Source organism: Medicago sativa, chromosome 3 (genome assembly GCF_051527215.1).
Source record: "Medicago sativa cultivar Bolivia chromosome 3, Bolivia_mono, whole genome shotgun sequence".
Lineage (NCBI taxonomy): Eukaryota > Viridiplantae > Streptophyta > Magnoliopsida > Fabales > Fabaceae > Medicago > Medicago sativa.
In genome coordinates this window covers 71704403-71716931 of record NC_140751.1, presented here as the reverse complement: position 1 = coordinate 71716931, position 12529 = coordinate 71704403, and the positions used below count along the sequence as shown (strand labels likewise).

General features: G+C 32.2%; 1 long non-coding RNA gene across 1 annotated transcript; it reads right to left on the bottom strand.

Moving 5' to 3' along the window:
- Positions 1 to 1681: 1681 nt before the first annotated feature.
- LOC146939855 (uncharacterized) lies at positions 1682 to 5957 on the bottom strand. Its single transcript, XR_015031785.1, has 2 exons — positions 5578 to 5957; positions 1682 to 3934 (listed from the first exon to the last, which is right to left on the bottom strand). It is a non-coding gene; the product is annotated as an uncharacterized LOC146939855 (long non-coding RNA).
- Between the last annotated feature and the right edge of the window lie 6572 nt (positions 5958 to 12529).

Here is a 12529-nt window from a genome sequence, read left to right as displayed (position 1 = left end):
ATCGATTCAGTTGCTATCAATTTCATAATGAATGATATGATACAATAAGAGAAGCAGATCTAAGCATTAACTCAACGTTAAAATTGAATCGTCTCCAAAATGTCATTCCAAGGCATGTTCGCATTGGAGAAGAACAACTTTGCCATCACAATAGGCTGCTTGCTGTGAAAAAGGAAGACACAGAAGAAGAGAAAGAAGAACAACTTTGCCATCACAATAGGTTGCTTGCTGTGAAAAAGGAAGACACAGAAGAAGAGAAAGAAGCTGAGGAGTACGGATTGTTATATTAACATTCTGGATGCGAAGGAAGAATAAGAGAAAGAAGCAGAAGAGTAAGGAGAAGATCCATAAAATAGGCGGTGAGGATTCATGAGGGAAGAAGATAGAGATCTATTTTTTAAGGAAGCCCAACAAAACATGTAGCAACTTTTGCTTTGAAAAAGTGTAGCAACGGTAAAGTCATGAAGCTGCCTTGGATTCTCGCGATTTTTTTTCTTTCTTGAACAACACACAACCTAGAGATGATGGATTGTTAATGTCTTGGCGTTGGAAACTTGCAAGTTGTTGGGAGGGAAAAATTCAAATTCAAACATGAAAGGTATTGGAAGAAAGTGTGAGGTAAACATGTCATTATGTATGATAAGGAGGGAAATATTAGGGTAAGTAATTGGGGTTTAGTGTCCGCCTAACCTAACACTTGTTTAGAATAAGAGAAGAGATAGTAAGATAGATAGATATAGATATAGATAGATATACATATATAAATGATTTTAATCAAATAACTAATTAAGACAATAAAAACACATATTTAATATATGTAATCATATAAATCTGATTCATGGTTTCATAATTGGCTTTAATACCACAAAAGGAGTTATGCTAAAAAATATAACTGATAATCGCAGAAAGTTTATCTACATATAGGCTCAGAAGTAACTTAAAACGACTTTCAATCTTAACAGTTAAATATATTCTGCTAGGAAGTAAGGTTAGAAAGAAAATGTGATATTCCTTAATTAGAGGGAGTGATATAAGGATGGCGCATGCAAGGGTGGAAATATAGCTGGTTGTGGTGGTATTATTAGAGGGAGTGATGGAGAATGGATTGGTGGTTTTGCTAAATTCATTGGCGATTGTAGTGCGTTCGTGGCGGAGCTTTGGGGAGTGTTGGAGGGTTTGAGATATGTGAGAAGGATGGGATATACAACAGTTGAATTGAATGTAGATTGTGTTAGTGTGGAGAAGACTATAAAGGAAGGTGTGACAGATAGTCGCTTGGGTAGAGCATTGGTTAATAAAATTCGTCGCTTATTGGAGATGGATTGGAACGTTGTTGTTTCTCATTCTTATCGAGAGGCCAATCGGTGTGCAGATGCTTTAGCCAACATTGCTTGCTCTTTGGATTATAATCTGAAGATATATGAGTCATGTCCGACTCAAATTAGACATTTACTTTTAGCTGATATTATGGGGATTGCTACCCCTCGATTAATTTCTATGTAGTTTTTCCTTGTTTTCGGGCTTACGCCCTCATTTCTATCAAAAAAAAAAACTTAAAACCACTTTCAATCTTAACAGTTAAATATATTCTGCTAGGAAGTAAGGTTAGAAAGAAAATGTGATATTCCTTAATTAAAGGCCATGGTGATATCTTTAATATTAAGAGCGAAGAACGACAATCTAAATATTATTCTTTGTTGTTTTATTTCATTTTATTTCAATCATATTAAATTAAAAATACATAACTATTACTTTATCGAAATTAAAAGATAAAAATTCAATTATTGGGTGTCAACATAATATCTAAATAATAAATCATGAAATAGTATAGAATGACGTTTGCGTAATCTCTTTGGTTAAACACCAAATGCAGACTCATGTGGGAACAAAATCTCTTAGTTAAAAGAGTCTAACGCATTTACATGTTTTCTTTTTACACTTCACAACAAGACCAGTTGGGCACAACCACAATTTTCTTATACAATCCCAATCAGTAATACATTGGTCCTTCTCGAGAATTTCTGTCGAAACTAGAAATAGGGAAAGGAGGATAATGATAAGATAAACAAACTTGATAGTTTCAGCCATATTATATCCCCCTACCCTCCCTTTGCATGTAACTAATTATTCTATCACTCTATAATTTATAAATGGGAAATGCTAAAATTAAATAGTTTATAGCGCTTTAGGAGTCGGAAAAAAACCATTACTAAAATTAAAGTAGTCATTAAATATCTTTTGAGTACATCAATGTGTTGTGTTTGCCCCTTCAACACACTTAGTAAAGAGGTCATATAAAAAAAACTTACCAATCATAATTATTCTATCGTTCTCAAATTAAATTTCCATTATTTTATAACATAATATAATGACATGAAAGAGACAACCATAAATAACCTTTTTTTTGTTGCAAAAATTAGAGGTGAAATAAATTACATTTCAGAAATAGAATCCCAACTATGATATCACCCTTAGAGTACTTAAGGGGAAATTGCGAACAAATAAAAAAGATATCACAACAAAATTTAAAAATTTCTCTTTCAATGGATCATTACGAATGATCATGAATCAATGACCAAATTATTACTTCTTGTAGCCTAGTATCATTGATAGTTGAAGTCAAAGGGATCACAAGTGTCGCATGAACGTCAGCACATCAGTAGATTTCATAAAAACATAATTTCATAGTGCTTGATGACAGAATATTTGATGATATTTTGGCTATGCTTTTGAGTTAGTTTAGTACAATCTGAGGTCATTTAAAAGGTGTTTTAGAGGAGTTGGTCATGGTTTAAGGGGGGTTTTTATATTGTTTTCATTTGAATACATGTAATTCTATTTCTTTCCAAAACCGACAACTTCATAGGTGTTTCGAGTCATTTTAAGGAGAATTCCTGTAATTCGAGAAATCCTAGTTATGATATATATCACCCTTAGGGTTTAGGGATTATAGAGTTATGGAGGCAAAATAATGAAGAGCAATGAAGTTCAATAATATTTTTGAAGACTATACAGTTTGGGAAAATAATGTCCCAAATCCCAAGATGAAAGCATGGAAGAATATCACTTAAAAGAACAAAGAAAAACGACATTTTCCACATAATTTCATATCACATGCACCCCAGGATGTGCCTCCATGCGCATGGGAGTACCAGAGGGCAAAATTTCTTTGCCCCCAAGTGCCATATCATGTGCCTCCACGCGCATGGTTCAAGGAAAAATTGACTAATTGCTTGTTTTTAAGCTAGATCAGTGAAAAAAAGCCTAGAAATCCAGTTCTAATCCCATATGGAAACTTGCCTCTAAATAGAGACCCTTGCACATAATTTTATTCATTTGAAAACTTGGTGGTACAAGATGAAGGCTAGCATGAAAGAGCTTAGTGTTGAAATATTCGCAGAATACAACGAGTTCATTGAAAACTTCACCAGCATGACAGCACAAAGGCAATGGAGTGAAAATAATTTTTGTATTATCATCACAATTTTTTGGGAATAATTTCTTGCAGAGTTTGTTACAAAAGAACAATTAAAAATACAAGTTGCTGCAGAATAGAAACTAACTGCAAAAAATATCCTAACCTATAAGAATTAGAGTCCAATTTCTACGAATAGGCTGCCAACAAAAGATTTGTTTTTTAGTATTGATAATTTACAATGTAGACATGATTTGTCTTGTGTTTTCTATTTTAAGCAACATGAGAATCTTAGGCACTTATTTTTGTACATGATGTCCATTTCCTATTTGGTGTTTGGACAGCTATTCAATATGCTTTGATGGGGTATGAAGGACCACTTCACTTTGATGGAATTGATAATTTCTTGCACCATGGGATGAACTTTAAAGGAAACAAGGACAAAACATATTATTCGGTTGTTTGTTGTATGGTCATTATTATGAACCCCCTCATCTTTAGAACGAGTTTGGATCCTCTCTATAATGTACACAAAATTTTAAATATTTTAAAATCTTTTTAAATGATAAAAAAAAAAGCTTGATATAAGTTATAATACTAATCTCATATTTTTGTCTATTTCTTTTTTAAATTTTTAAATAGTTTTGATTTCTTTTGAGAAATAAAGATAATTTCATCTCCTCTAAAGCACACGGTTTGAAGAGCTGGGTTACAAAGACGTGCTAATTAATTAAACAAAAAGTCCCCATGAACATATCTCAGTTGACAGAGACAATGTATTGTTATATGCAAGGGTCGGGGTTCGAACCTCGAACACCCCACTTATTTATCTTCAAAGATGAATTCTAACTACTAGACTACTTGAGAAGAAAAAAAATTAAACAAATTTTATTGCCTAGAGTTCTAATTGAAGTCCATAAAAACAAGTGATTAATATTTCAGAGTGCAATGTTGACTAAGGGCCACCACTAAATTGCGTGACCATGAAGCCAATACCAACACAAAACAACTCTATGTTGCCAGAAAACTAGAAATGTCATGTTTTTCTCCGGTTAATAGCTGTGTTTTCAGTGAAAACAAAGTAAAAGCACCTTTATCAAAAGGTGAAATCAATTTGTTGGAAATAATATGTAATGATCAAAAGCTTCCAAAGTGGAGTAGAAATAATTTTACCAAGTCAATTTGCAAAGAATAATCACTGCTTTCTCATATCATCATATATGGTACTGTTTTATTAGTAAAATACTACCAATTGCTATTTAGCTAGCCTGCTTCCACTAATTTGTTATTGTACTAATTTCAACAGTGTCATACTAAAAGATATACAAGAAGTTAATTACTTAATAAATTCTGTCAAAAAAACAAGTTAAATTATATACTAAATGGAAACTAAAATCTAAAAACCAACATTACACACACATATATACATAATAAAAGTAGAAGACAGATAAACACACAAGGTAGTGTACATTTTTCTGCTGGTATATGATGTAAGAATTTTATGCTAGCTATTAGATGTGTCTGCAGGTTAATTTGAGAGAGTGACCTCACTGTGAGACATAAGTGTGCAATGTGTTCACACTATATACACGTTGCCAAACTGACACATAACTAACATTAATGGAAAACTATACATCTGTGATACATCAGCATATATATACATAGGATGCAAAATCAGAAAGTACTGGGAAAGTGATAAAAAAAACTTTCTCTAAATATAAATACCCTCTCTCTACTAAAATTATAGCAACACACCATGATTCTTTTAATCTTATCGTGAATTTAATCATACAATTAAAAAAGGTCAGATCTAGAGCCACCCTAACTGATGAAGTGGTCTATAGCAAAATACATGCATGAATATTTTTTATTTTTTTGTGTGAAGAGGATACATGCATAAATTTTATTTTGTGCAAAAGCTCCATATATAATAATTAAGCTTTTTTAATAAATGAAACAATAATTTTATCATTTATATATCTTGTTAACATAACCTGAGAGGAGCAATAATTAGAAGCATGAGAATAGGGCAATCAAGCTTATTTTAAGTTTTTAACTGTAGTAAAAAAAAAATCCCTAAAAAAAACTATATGCATCAAGGTGTGAGATTATTAAAAAGGAATAGAAGATTTAACAAGCTAAAATATAAAACATAAACTTACAGAAATGCAGTAGTAGAGTGAAGATGTAGTAACAATGAGTAGCCACTAAAGGAGAAATCCAAAGGGATGGCATGATCCCAATTAAATATTGTATTAGGGAAAATTAAAGAGAGTAAAGTTGAAATATATTATAGGATCAATGCGATCCCTTTGGATGCCTCCTCAAGTTGCAGTTGAAGAACCAAAACTCTCTTGAATTTTTCTGAGTTGAGAATTCTCTCAAGTGTTGGTGTGTGGAGAAAGTGGGAGACTCTTTGAATGTAAACAAGAAAGAGAAACTATAGTGCTTGCTTATATTAAGAAACACTCTTTCTATTGTCATTTGTTTCCATTAATAATATATTTTTTATTCCCTTTTGTAGATTTGCCATATCATTCCAATAAGTTTTTTAATTACACATTCTTTTTTACTTGTTCACACCAGATGTCAAATTTAACATACTTGTCTTTAAGGTCTAGCATAACCAATAATATCAATATTGTTAGGTTGGATAGCTTCTTCGATGTCTTGAGTCTGAACCTAAAGGGTCCGTTTGATGGTCAGGATAGGGAGACAAGATATGATACATTAATCATATACTCCTTAAATCTCATGTTTGATGCACCAAAGGTATATGATAAAATAAACCATTTTCGTATCTTATCCTGACTTTCCTTTGTAATTTCTATCATGAGTATAGACTTGGTTAGAAATTATCCTCATGGGATTAGAAGATCATTCCCTATTTATTATCTTGATATCATGCCATTTTTAAAATATTGTCATTTTTAAAATAATGATAGCATGTATTTTCTATTATAATTAATAACATGTCATTTTTATAATATTTAATTAATTATGAGAGCAATTTTTTCATTTAATTATAATGATATCATGTTTGTTATCACGTGCACATCAAACACATGATAAGATTAATGTTTATCATGTCCTTGTCTTATCCTATCTCTATCCAATTTTATATCATATCATGCATTTATCCTATCCTGACCATCAAACGGGCTCTTTTACTTTATGTGTGTGAGTTTTATTATGCTGATAAATAAATAAATAAATAAATAAAAATATTTATTTTTTATTTTTTTGTCAAAAATAAATAAAAAAATATTTCTATTTTTTTTGTCAAATTTAGTGGCTAAAATTTCATTTTTTAAGTGAATATATAAGGTGTTTGGGTTCTGACTGCTACTATCTACTACTTCCTCCGTTTCAAAGTGAGTGTCGTTTTAGGTGTTTACACACATATTAAGAAATTCAATGATTAAAAGAAAGAGAATGATTATTTTACCAAATTATCCTTATTAACTATTGGTTAGTTTTAGGGTAAATACAGACTTTGGTCCCTTAACTTATTTTTGCGTTTCATTTTGGTCCCTTAACTTTAAACTGTCTCAATTTGGTCCCATAAGTAACTCTCTGTTTATCAAAGTGGTCCCTTCCGTTAGTTTTTAAAAAAAAATGTTAACTTTGTATTTTCTAATATTGAAAAATAATTTTAAATTATTAAAAATTCATTCAATTAAAATCTGATCTGGTGTTCTTCATCCTCTCCTTTTTGCACTATTGTTCTTCATCTTCTCTTTACTCCTCTTTTTGTTCCATCTTCTTCCCTGGTTTATATTCACACGATAATCACATAACACAAAATCATAGAGCCAAGAACACAACCGAACCCACAATATCTCCTAAACCCACAAAGTCGGGTCGTTACTGACCCAGAAACAAAAATCACGCAGAATCAGAGTGAAACCGTGAAGCTAGAACAAAAGCTTAAAACCCCAATTTGGGACCCAGAAAAACAACTCTAAAGCAACGAAATCCGAATCGCAGCCAATCGAGATCAGAAAACCCCAATTCATATCGAAACAAAAATCTAGATTCGAGTAAAATCCGGACACATATCAATTGAAACCAAATGGGCACGTTGAAATTAGATGAGATATAATTGTTGTTGTGTTTTCACTAATTGGAGTCTAATAGCAACTATGTAGCCTTGCCCAACAACAATGAAAGTCAAATTTGACAAAAAAAAAACACGCAACAGTAACATGGGAGAGATAGAGAGAGGCTGGAATTTTTTTTTTGCTTTTTTGATTATGAAGAAAGGAAGGAACCAGAAGGATTTAACAGAGATTGGTTTGATGGAAAAAAAAATATGGATATTTTAGAAAAGGTTTAGAATTTATGGGTTTTATTGGTTTGAAGGTGATGAAGAAGATGAAGGTAGATGAAGACGGTGAAGAACACCAAAAAGAAGAAGAAGAAGATGAGGAACAAAATAATGGAGAAGAAGAAGCAGGGGAGAGAGAGAATCACGAGAGAAAAAAGAAGGGGATTTGGTCCCTTAACTTTTTTAAAATTATTTTTCAATAATAGAAAATAAAAAGTTAACGTTTTTTTTTAAAATTAACGGAAGGGACCACTTTGGTAAACGGAGAGTTACTTATGGGACCAAATTGAGACAATTTAAAGTTAAGGGACCAAAATGAAACGCAAAAATAAGTTAAGGGACCAAAGTCTGTATTTACCCTTAGTTTTAAAAGTAATATATTGGAAGTAGTGTGCAGAGTATTAATTGGAGAGTACAATTGAAAAGAAAAAGTTATTATTGCATTGGAAAGTGAAAGTGACATTCAACAAATTTTTTTGGATAAAGCGACACTCATTTTAAAACGGATGGAGTATATAATACAAAATCAACTGAGTTAAAATCACATAAACAAAAAACTTTTAATTTATCGACATTTGTTTAGATGAGTTTGATTTAGTGACATGTAGACCCCATTTCATATCAATTCAAACACACGGAAATAAATTTTGGAAAATGCTTAAGTGTGCGAAACACAACTCGCGTGTAACGCACGAATAACTTTAGGCACAATACACTCCTATATTCTATTCTCTCTTCTTGTCTTTTTTAAGTTTGTTTTATCCAAGAGTGCTTAATACTAGACTCTGAAAGATAATCTCAACAAAAAAAAAGTGACAGTAGCACCTGCTGAAGCGGTGTGGTGATGGTGGTGTCTAGCAACCCAAAGTGCAGTCTTAAAAAAAGATAAATGTCGAGTGGAAATCTTGGATGTGGGATATTATATTTTTGTTTGATATTTTGATTTTAATATAAGAAATACACAGGCTAAACACAATTCATAAACCTGCACCAATTCTTTTTTTAGAAACCACATGTTTTAACTGTTCGTGCTCACTTCGTGCATATATATGTCGCACCATTTAGCATAACTCATAAATTTTACCCATCAGTGGGGCAACCATCCATTATTGGAAATTCCCTACTAGTTGTTTAGCAATTATTTGTTGTAATTCTATTCCCTGAATGTTTTTGCCATTTTTTCATTATTTAAAGGTGGACACGGTTTTTGGTATAAGAACAAAGGTGGACACAATTTGTGCATGATCAAATGCTCATGACACACCAGATGATATTCATATTGAAAGAATTGGTAATATGATTCTTCTCAACAAAAAAAATCTAAGTTTAATTCTTAGAATAACTCCACTAGGAATCTCTACTCAAAAGTTTATTTTGTGGATTTCATTGAGTCACTTCATCTTAAAATAATTTATTCATTTTTTTTCAACGATCTTATAATTCTAACTTCTATATTAATATTTTATTTATATGGCAGCTCGGTGCACTAAAGCTCTCGCATATGCAAGATCTGAAAATGGGCATACAAATTAGTGTATTATATGCAATCTTACCATGTATTTTACATACAAGAGGTTGTTTCCAAGATTTAAATTCGTGACCTTTCAGTCACGTGACAATAATATTATCGATGCGTCAAAGTCCCCCCTTCATATTAATATCTTATTCATATTTAATCAAAATTCAATCAAAGTATCGTTACTTGCAGAAGTCATTGTGATGCTACCTTGTCGAACCTATGATGATCCCCAAGGGTGAACTAGTGAGAAACTATGTGTCGGCGTTTCAAACGAAAAACCATGTGTCAGCTTGTCAAACTCAACTGAAATATCTCTTGTTAGAGGTGAGGCAGTTTAATCACGTTTTGTTGTCAATTCAAAGTTTATACATTGATAATGTATCCGAAAAACATAAGTAGTAAAGATATGATGAACATGGGCGAATCCACCATAAGACTTAGTGTGGTTATAGCTACTTCAGAATATTACCCAATTTTTTTCATATACTTGACCCTAAACAAATGATTATATACTATATATGTCAATAATACTCCATGTTTCTTTTATGGACTAGCGGTTGATGTTGCATCTAGTTGATGTGCATGTCCTAGGTTCAAATCCCAGCACCCAGCATTTCCGTTTTTCATGGACCGAACTTAAACCATAAGGTTTATGTATACACGCCTAAGACATTGTAGTGCTTAATATAAGACAAATTTGCATCATTAAAATCTATAGTATTATCACCTAAAGATACAGTTAGAAGATAATCATAAATAAATATATATTGTTGGGGAGTTGGGGGATGCGGGAGAAACAACAGGATCACTAAGAGACTTAAACGCCACATCTTCATCCAAAACCTTAATGCATTAGGTATAAGTGTCCACTCTCTTTTATGAAACTCAACAATATAATCTCCTCCACAGTGTGAATCACCCACATCACTAGGTAGATCCACACTAGGATCCAGCTCCCCCACTAAGCCTAACTAAACTCTGATACCACTTGTAGGGGGAGCTAGGGAACGCGGGAGAAGCAACATGCTCAAATGCTCCATGATTACTAAGAAACTCATACGCTAAATAAAAAATAACTGATCTATTTTGCGTAAAACCTAAAAAGAAAAAAAAATTACTAAATAGGCCCCTCAATTTGTCCCTTTGGTCAAGCTTACTCCATTCCTCTATCCAAATCTATTTTGCTTTGGAGGCTCATGCACGGTAAGCTTTCAACTAATAAATTTTTTATGTTGGTTTGGTTGTATATATATGGTATTCACATGTGATAACAGTATTCATATGTGATTTGTGGGGTTTAATTTGTGAAACAAGTCATCATATCTTTTGTGATTGCTCCTATTCTCTCAAGCTTTGGAACCGGTTAGCTCATGTGGTAAATTTCCATGTGATTTCCGGTAGATATTGTTTTTTTTTTTTTGACAAGACCGGTAGATATTGTTCTATTTTGAATATGTGCAAAAGAGGTTAGTCTCCCCCAATGCAAAAGAGGGTGTGTTTGTTTCAAGTTTACCAGATTTATTTTTAAGAATAACATTCTTTAAAATATAAATATTTGAATTTTATTTAAAGTATATAAAAAAAGATATTTAGTCCATATTATAGTGTTCTCATAAACTTTAAAAATAAGGAGTATAATAGATAGTTAAACATGAATTTATTCTCATCTTCATGAGAACTTTATTCCCACTATTTTTTATGGGAAATTTTTTATAGGAAAAAGCTATTTATTGTGAAAAGCGGTATCACGATAACAGCCCGACATGTATTGTAGTGAAGCCAAATTTTTACTCACCTACCCATGTATTGTGCCAGCCGGTCATGTATTGTAACAAAAAGATATCCAACAATACTAGTGTATCGTGAGTAATTCGGGAAGTTTGTTTCGCTACAAATAGCAAGCCTTTTGTTTATATTACTAGAAACATTTTATACACGGGAATAAAGTTTAGTAAACTTGTAACAAACATAAACATATATATTTCTATCATTTTATTCATAGAAATCTATTTTAATAACTTGAAACAAAACACACCCTTGGTTATGCTTGCTAGTGTGATTAATATTTTCAATTTCCTTTGGTGTTGTCAAAACTCAAAATCAATGCAGGTTTTATAATATGAGAATTACTTGGTAATCCGCCATCAATTCCATTAATGTCAATATTTCCTTATCTAGTCTAGTACTTAGTTTTACTCGTACTAAAGGATTTACTTCTATTAATTCTATAAATGAAAGTATGCTGTACTGAAGCTTTTAAAGATCTCAACGTACGCACCCTCTTCATGCTTCTGCGATGAAGGAATTTTTTGGCACCTTTGGATTCTTTGGATTAAGCGTACCACTGATGCTTCTGTCTTTGGTTGTCCCGGGTGGAGGAGAGCTTCCATAGTGATCATTATGTATTATTATTTTGGTTTAATAACAGTTTTCGCCTCCTAACTTTCTCAAAGTTGCGATTTTGGCCCCCTAAGAAAAAAAAACTATAAATCCGCCCCCTAAGTTTTGCATTTGTGGCAGTTTTGGCCCCCCGAGACCAATTTTGACTCGGTCAACGCTGACGTGGCACCCTAAGTGAGGTGACACCCTATTATTTTTTAAGAAAAGTGATCATTCTTAATGGGCACCAAAATATTTTACAATATATAATAGGAGTGCTTATTTAGATTCGTGTAAATAGGTGAAACATCCACCGTACCTCTTGCTGGTCTTGGATCATAAGTTTGTTAATGCTCTCGAAGCTCACCCAAACTCACAAATAAATGGTATTAGATCGCTGATACAACTTGATAGTTGAGCGTGGGTGGATCTTGGTGGATTGGATTCTTATATTGAAAGTTTTCCGTAGTCAAGAGGCGTATTTTGTTGGTTGTAATATTGTGCAAGTATGAGACTCACACTTGACGCCATAGAGAGTTTGTTGGATTCAAGTATGAATTATTAGTATAATATCGATTGTAAATGAGTTAGATATTAGATATATAAGAGAGATGACTAACTAATATTTTAAAGTTTTAAATATTTTATTGCAAGTTTTTAAATATAACTAATATCTTAAAGTTATATGAGTCAGCTCTCTTATACATCTAATATCTTAAAGTTATATGTTTTTTTTTTGTGGTGGTCGGGATTCGAACCCCAGACCTTGTATATATTATATTATATTATATTATGCATTGTCCATACCAACTGAGCTAAGCTCACGGGGACTTAAAGTTATATGATTTATTGGTACCACATTGGTAGACACATTTTATTGCAAGTC